Here is an 8,128-nt window from a genome sequence, read left to right on the forward strand (position 1 = left end):
CATTCACCAACCTGTTTTCAAACAACTAAGAATTTGCTGAATTTGCTTGTGAAGAAAAAAGTATACAATGGCATGTCATAGGAACAAATACAATGGCATATTCACCAACCTGAATTGCCATGTTATAGGATCACAGCAATCAAACCAATGGCATTTGCATAACAAAGTTGCACTGTTCATTCCATGGCACGAGAGTTGATAGGTCTGCCATTGAAATCAGCTTACGCTAAGCATCTCTAAACAACCATTGATGTTAACAGGATTGGCTCTTGCCTATAAAAAAAAGGTATAATAAACTAAACAAAGATGAAGATAGATAGCTGACGAACACTGCTCGATGACCCAACTCCAACAAGGTCTCGCTTTTCCTCTCAGACCACTAAGATCAGCCACGATCCTATCAAGATCAGGACTTTCAGCCGCGATTCATTGCTAAATAAGTGAAGGTCCAAACAATGTTCCAACTAATAGGCCTAGCTCTTGAATTGGAAAAGATCTTTAAAATTTAAAACCCAATTCCAGCAATTACATGTGATTTTTTAAATTCATGATGTCTTTCCTTTGATCTTATAATTTTGGAAAATAATCACCAGATTATGCATCAAAACTAGGGAACAAATTCGGTTGTTCAGTTTCACATAAATTACAGCATCTGTCCTTGCAGAAAAAAGATAAGAATATTAAGAAATCAAAATATAGCCATATACATCATATGGAAGCTGAAAATCAACAAAAGATTAGTCTATATGACCAAAACAAATAATAGTTACTGTAAGGACAAATAATGATCTGTAAAGCTTGTAACTAAAGTCAACATCTTGAGTGCTCACTATGGAAGATTCAAGAGGTTCTGCATCCAATATTAGTACAATAAGAAGAATTACCTTGAGTAGAAGAACTTGGACCAAAATTTCTTTGCGAATAATATGACTAACTTGTTTCTGTTGATCCATCAAGTGGGCTGGCAATTGTTGAAATGGTCACAAACAAAAAAAGACATTGACAGCAAGCCCGGTCACAGACAAAAAAGAAAAGAATTAACCACATCCAAGCACAAAGGCAATGACAATCAAATAGAATTCAAATGGTCTAAGTGAAACCCCAACAAACTAAAAAACATCCAATACAAATCAAGTTCTACAAAAGAGTTCAAGAAGCACAATCAACATAATAAATCTCAAGTTCTCAAGTAGTCTAGTTTAGACCAGTCTCTTTATTCCATTGCATAAACTCTTCATCAACCTGTAAATTAAACAAGAAACCAGAAATTATAAATTGAAAAACTAACTACTAAAAGATATATTAAATACTATAAATGATACTTACATTTGATGACTACTCTAATCCAAGCTCATGACGCAACAAATCTCCAGTACAAATCAAAGCTTCTACAGTCTCAGGCTTCAAAGAGCTACGATATTGATCAAGCACTCTACCTCCAGCACTAAATACAGCCTCTGAAGCAACATTAGTAATAGGAATGGATAGTATGTCCCGAGCCATCTTTGATAGATAGCAAAATTGAAGGGTGTTGGCTTTCCACCAGTTCAAAGCATCAAATTTGTTCTAGTCTTCATCACTAGGTTTGAAAATACCTTCTTCTAGATATATGTCCAACTCAGTTTTGTTTGCAGGAATAACATCCCCATGTTGTTCAGCCCACATAACAAAGTCATCATCATCCCTTCTTTTTCTTTTCAGTTTGGAGGAGGTACTAACATTGTTAGCACTAACATGTATTTGTTCCTCTAAAAATACATATTCCTTGAGTAGCATATCTAAAGCTTCACGAACATCATCAATATGACGTTGAAAAACATCCACACCATAAATTTTTGAAAAACAAAATATAATGAGCCGCATTTTATAGCGAGGATCCAAAACTGCTCTAATTGCTATTAGTAAGTTACAGTCTTCCCAATACTTTTCAAATTTTTCATTCATTCTTCGAGTCATGCGCATCACAAAATCTCTAGTATCAAAGGACATATCATTTAATTTCTTTTTCACTCTCCAAATTCGATCAACATGCCCATTTCTTTCATTTCATCCATTGCATCATCTTTATGAAAAATATTTTCCAATTCAACAAGTTCGTTTGCACTATAAACTGTAGAGGCATGTTGATCGAATTTGTCCTAGTATGTCCCGAGCCATCTTTGATAGATAGCAAAATTTAAGGGTGTTGGCTTTCCACCAGTTCAAAGCATCAAATTTGTCCTAGTCTTCATCACTAGATTGAAAATACCTTCTTCTAGATATATGTCCAACTCAGTTTTGTTTGCGGGAATAACATCCCCATGTTGTTCAGCCCACATAACAAAGTCATCATCATCCCTTCTTTTTCTTTTCAGTTTGGAGGAGGTACTAACATTGTTAGCACTAACATGTATTTGTCCCTCTAAAAATATATATTCCTTGAGTAGCATATCTAAAGCTTCACGAACATCATCAATATGACGTTGAAAAACATCCACATCATAAATTTTTGAAAAACAAAATACAATGAGCCGCATTTTATAGCGAGGATCCAAAACTGCTCTAATTGCAATTAGTAAGTTACAGTCTCCCCAATACTTTTCAAATTTTTCATTCATTCTTCGAGTCATGCGCATCACAAAATCTGTAGTATCGAAGGACATATCATTTAATTTCTTTTTCACTCTCCAAATTTCTTTAAGGAACAAATTTGAGGTTGGATATTGACATCCTGAGAACACTTCTGTGGCTTCATAAAAACTTCCAAAAATTTTGAAACCTTTGTAGCTCGCATCCAGTCCTCCTCGGATGGTAACCATTTGTAGTTGGAGTCTCTTTCCTTGTGCATTGGAAATACCGGTTTGAACTCCAATGCTGACTCTAGCATTTCATATGTTGAGTTCCATCGAGTAGGTACATCAAGTTGAAGAATTTTAAAGGTTGACAACTTCAACTGTTTAACAATTTCATTAAACTTATGAAGTTGTGAAGGAGACATCTTCATATATTTCACACTTTTGCGGATATTCTCAATTACACTCCGTATTTCTTTTAAACCATCCTATACCATTAGGTTCAAAACATGTACACAACAGCGAACATGAAATATTTTTCCATTGAAGTAAAGCTTTCCTTTGATTGCAAAATTTTTCCTCAAGACCTTGACTGTTGTGTCATTCAAAGATGCATTGTCTAACGTAATAGTGGAAACCTTATCTTCAATCCCCCATTCAGTTAGACACTGAAGAATACAATCAGCAATAGTAATTTCCGTGTGGGGAGGTGCCAAGCTACAAAAATTTAAAATTCTCTTTTGTAACTTCCATTCAGAATCTAAGAAATGTCCAGCGAGGCAAATGTACCATATTGTTTGATTTGAAGTCCATAGATCAGTCGTTAAGCTAATTCTATCAACATTTCTTAACACTGACCTCAACTTTTGCTTCTCAATTGCAAACATTTTCATGCAGTCATTCCTCAAAGTAACCCGCTTTATTAGCTCAAACTTTGGGTTAAGAGCTTTACAAAATAAAACAAAGAACTGATGTTCCACCATCCTAAAAGGATACTCATGCACTATAAACATCTTTGCAAGAATCTCTCTTATCTTATCTTTATCATACTTGTAAGTTGCTAGCATTGCATGACCTTGAGTAACCTCAAACGACAATAAGCTTTGTTTAACTCTTTGTCTTCGCTAGACTTAGCAACTTTTCGAGGCATGCAAGCATTTAAATATCTTTTAAGATGAGTTGTGGCACCCCCCTTCTTTCATGCCAATTTAGTACTACAATAATTGCATTTTGCCTTTGTGTTGCCATCTACAATTACGACATCAAATTCAGTCCACACCTCAGATCTCTTCCTCTTGTTTGGATCATCCCAAGATTATTCTGCACCCATTTCTTTCATTTCATCCATTGCATCATCTTTATGAAAAATATTTTCCAATTCAACAAGTTCGTTTGCACTATAAGCTGTAGAGGCATGTTGATCGAATTCAGGTTGGCCATCTGACATTTCTTGAAAAATATAAATAACCAATCAAATTACATATTTAGTACATAAGCATGCCATACAAAGCCTATTCAAGGACAAAACAAAACCAATCAAATTTAGACGCCAATTCATTTAAATACTTGAAAGCATAACATTCAGCCCTCCTCCCAAGTCCCAAACATGTTTTCATTAAGAAATAATAATAACAATAATAACAGAAACAATAAATAATGATGAGAAAACTCAAAACGGTAGAGAAGCTGCGGAGTGAGGAGCAAAGAGATGATGGACGGTGAGGAAAGAAGAGGAAACTCACCGGCAAGTCGGGGTCGGGGACTCGGGGTCAGCGCCGCAGCAAGTCGGGGTCGGGGGTCGGGGAAGGTCCGGGAGGAGCAAGTCGAGGGGTCGAGTTGTCGAGGTCCAGATGGGTTTGGAGGGGAAGGGGTGAGGGGTTCGGAGGAGAGGGAGGGCCGGAGGGGTTTGGAGGGCGAGAGGGGTTTGGAGGGAGGTAGGGGTGAAGGGGTGAGGGGTTCGGAGGAGAGGGAGGGCCGGAGGGGTTTGGAGGGCGAGAGAGGTTTGGAGGGAGGCAGGGGTGAAGGAGGGTTTGAAAGGTGTGAGGGGTTTGGAGGGGGGGTTTCGGTGGTGCTGTCTGTGGAGTCGGGCTTCATGGCCGGCGGCACAGCGTGCGAGCGAAGGGAGGCGGAGCGCGGCGGGGTCGGGGCGTCGGGTGGTGATGAAAGGAGGAGGCAGAGGGGCTTCAGCCTTCAAACCGCCGAAGTGCTTCACCTTCACGGCTGGTTGGTCCTTTGAAGGCAACGGGGGCAGACCGGCAGAGCTGGTTGGAGCCTTGGAGGTGGAGGATCGGCCACAGAAGCAGAATGGAGAAGGAGCTGCACCGCAGCAAGTCGGGGAAGGGGATCGGCCGATCGGGATTCGGAGGAGGGCTGGGAGTGGGAGTCTGAGAGACTAGGGCAACTCATAACTGGCCAATTGAGGGCTGGGGCAAATGGTCAATTGGGAGGGGGCTGGGCCAGGCTGGCTGGGAGACTTCACACTTCAGTGGCTTCACAGAATCACAGTTCAGACTAGAGCTCTTTTGGGCTGGGCTGCTGGCCGATTGGGAGACTAGAGCCTGTTTGGGCTCGTGAGCTGCTCGGGCTCGAGCTCGGGCCTGGGCTCGGATGTAAACGGGCCTCATATTGAGCTCGAGCTCATTTGATTAATAAGCCGAGCCCGAGCCGAGCTTTTATCGAGCTGGGCCCGAGCCGAGCCCGAGCAGCTCGGCTCATTAATAGGCCTAGATGGTGTCAACCCTCGAGCAGATTTCTATTCTCGAGCTGGTCTCAAGCTCTTCTCGAGCTGGTGTCAATCCTCGAGCAGATTTCTATTCTCGAGCTGGTCTCGAGTCGATTTTTCTTCATCACCAGCGTCGCCTTTTTGATCTGGGCTCAAGGTAACCTGCAATTGTTGGGAATTGTATTCTAAATGACAATCGTCAGTATGTTGATGATTGAATATTGTAAATGAATTAACAAATCAATAAAGTATTTTTTAGCATTATTCATCATTTTACATCTTCAAATGAACTCTTATATGATGAAGTCCTTAGGGCTTATTAATGATAAAGAAGGATTTATCTTCGAGTCCTTAAACTAGTTCGCGACCAAATGATATATTGTTACAAGGACGACAGCATTATCAAGATTAGGTCGTTGTGTGACATATACGTTGGTTGTCCTCTTAACCAAAGAGTGTGGAGACACTGGTATGCCATACAGGTGAAGTGTAGGAGTACATTTCACTGAACATGACCAATTTCAGAACGCTCTACTGTCAAAAGATATTCCGAGTGGATATGGGTATAAGTTTGGCCCTCTGACCTGAGACTACAACTTGTGACTAGCAAGCAACTCATTGTATTTTGGTACCAGACTACCTGAATTTCTAATTCAGTGACGGAAGATCACTGGGTGCAGTCAAGTACTTGCATAGTTAGTTATGAGTCGAGATGAAATTGACCTCCTGAAAACAGGAGATAATGTATTGTGATTAATTTAGCAAAATCTTAGCCAGGATAATCCTAGTGAGAAGTCACGGGATATCTAAAGTTAATCACATAATGGATGTACTAATTATAGGGTTGACAGTGAGCTCTAAGTCATCCTGGCATTAGGAGTCAAAGGGATTGAATTATACAGTAACCATAGTTCAGGGTTCTAGAATATTTGCTTCGCATATATTCGGCCTATCCAGACGTCGGGTACCATTGCTAGATGGTCACATCGATTAGTGTAGGAAGTCGTTCCTATACTACCGGCTTAGGTTCGAACCTATGAGGTCACACGCATAGAATATTCCTGAATGATCAAGAAGGCTGATGAATGATTAAGAATCATTCAGGGATAATTTGGTCAATTCGATTGACAAATTATCCTATAAAATAATTAAAATAATTATTGGAGGATTAATTAGTAATTAGATTACTAATAAACTCAATTTGATTGAGTAATTAGACTAAGGATGAGTCAAATTGAATTAGATTAAATTCTAGGCTCAATCAGGATTTTAGACCTGATTGGAGTCGACTCAAAGAAAAGAGGGGTCGACTCGAGCCGGGGTCGACTCGAGCCTGGCTGGGGTCGACTCTCTTAGAGAGTCTAGAGGACAACCTCTTCTGTTTTTCCAAGTAGGGTCGACTCGAGTTTTCTTGGAGTCGACTCGAAACAGGTTGGTGTGATAAGTGCTAAATAATGTACAAATTTATCTATTTTACATAGCACTTATTATTATTGTTATGCACATATTTTAAATATTAACAGAAGAAAATGTGTTTCCCCTCTCATTTCATTTTAATAAATTATTAGAGGTAATTCAAGTTTGGTTTAATTTTCTATATTGATTTAGTCTAATGTGTGTGCAGGTCGAGTCACCCCATTCACGAATTAGTCCCAATCAGTTCCATGTGTGGATTGCTTTCTTCCCCATTTGCATGAAGTGTACCCATCCCTTTGTCCACGTCATCTTTTCGTGTGCACCAAGCTTCCCAACTTAACAAAACAGAGGCCTCTCCCATTTTCTCCACGTATCCAAACTTTCTTTATTCAGAACAGAGCCCTCCCAACCTACACGAGTGGACCCCAACTACCTTTCTAAAAAAAGAGATAAAATAATTCTCATATCACCCCTCACGCGCTTATCTCCCGCATCATTATTTATTCTCTTCTCCTTCCCTGTTTCAGAACAAGCCGCATGATCACTCCCATTCCCATTCAACCCCGTCCTCCCAGATTCTTTGCTCCAAACGTGATCTCCTCCCGCAATGCAATCCTCCCAGCATCCGCAAGCCAAACATCGTCTTCCCAAAGATTTATTTCCATCTGATTCTGAATCTAAACATTTTCATCTCCCACGGATAAGAATCCCCTGTACCACGTCCTCCCCTCCCCCGCTTCCGCGATTCAAATCGGCAGATCATCCCTTTCCTTCCCAGCAAACCGAAGCAAGCTTATCCTCTCAAATCTCCTTCCACAAATAACCCGCATCTCGATCGTATCCCAGCATCCCAGCTCACGGCTCAAATCCGCACGTTTTCCCCCTGATTCAAAACAGAGCATACCTCCCAGCTCAACCGCATCCAATTTTTGATCGCCTCCGGACCCCTCCCGTTCGCGTTCAATTGTGTCCGAGCATCCCGTGAGCACCATCACCCTCATTTCTTGTTCCAGATTTGATCTTCTCCCAGATTTTCTTCCGGATCCCTCCCGTTCGCACTCAAATCTTGCAAGCATCCGCAACCTTCCTCCCATTCGGACTAACTCCATCATCCACGGAATCCGCCCAACATTTAACCATGCTCGTGATTTTCTTTTCCAGATTTCCTTGCTTCGGAACCAAATCCCAGCGGTCTTCCGTGATCCATCCAAATCCCGAGCCAAATGGAAGCTCCCTTGCCTCGCGTGTCCAGATGAGAGCCAGCGCAGAATCCTCTCCACGCCCACATCGTCCTTCGCGTTGGAGCAGCATCGGCATCCTCCAATCCAGCTACTCATCCGCGGATCCATCGCCTGCATATCCTCCTTCAAGAATCCGATCTCCACGGTCAGGAAGGATATAAAAAGGGAGAAGAGTTCTTCAGACGGGGGGAGAGCTC

The 8,128-nt window shown here is 41.2% G+C and overlaps 1 pseudogene; it reads right to left on the reverse strand.

The window, feature by feature from the left end:
• Window positions 1-1,093: 1,093 nt before the first annotated feature.
• Window positions 1,094-3,619, reverse strand: LOC148703524 (zinc finger BED domain-containing protein RICESLEEPER 2-like; annotated as a pseudogene).
• Between the last annotated feature and the right edge of the window lie 4,509 nt (window positions 3,620-8,128).

Source organism: Phoenix dactylifera, chromosome 1 (assembly GCF_051530095.1).
Source record: "Phoenix dactylifera cultivar Ajwa chromosome 1, Ajwa_hap1_PhDact_Kaust_v1.1, whole genome shotgun sequence".
NCBI classification, from domain to species: Eukaryota; Viridiplantae; Streptophyta; class Magnoliopsida; order Arecales; family Arecaceae; genus Phoenix; species Phoenix dactylifera.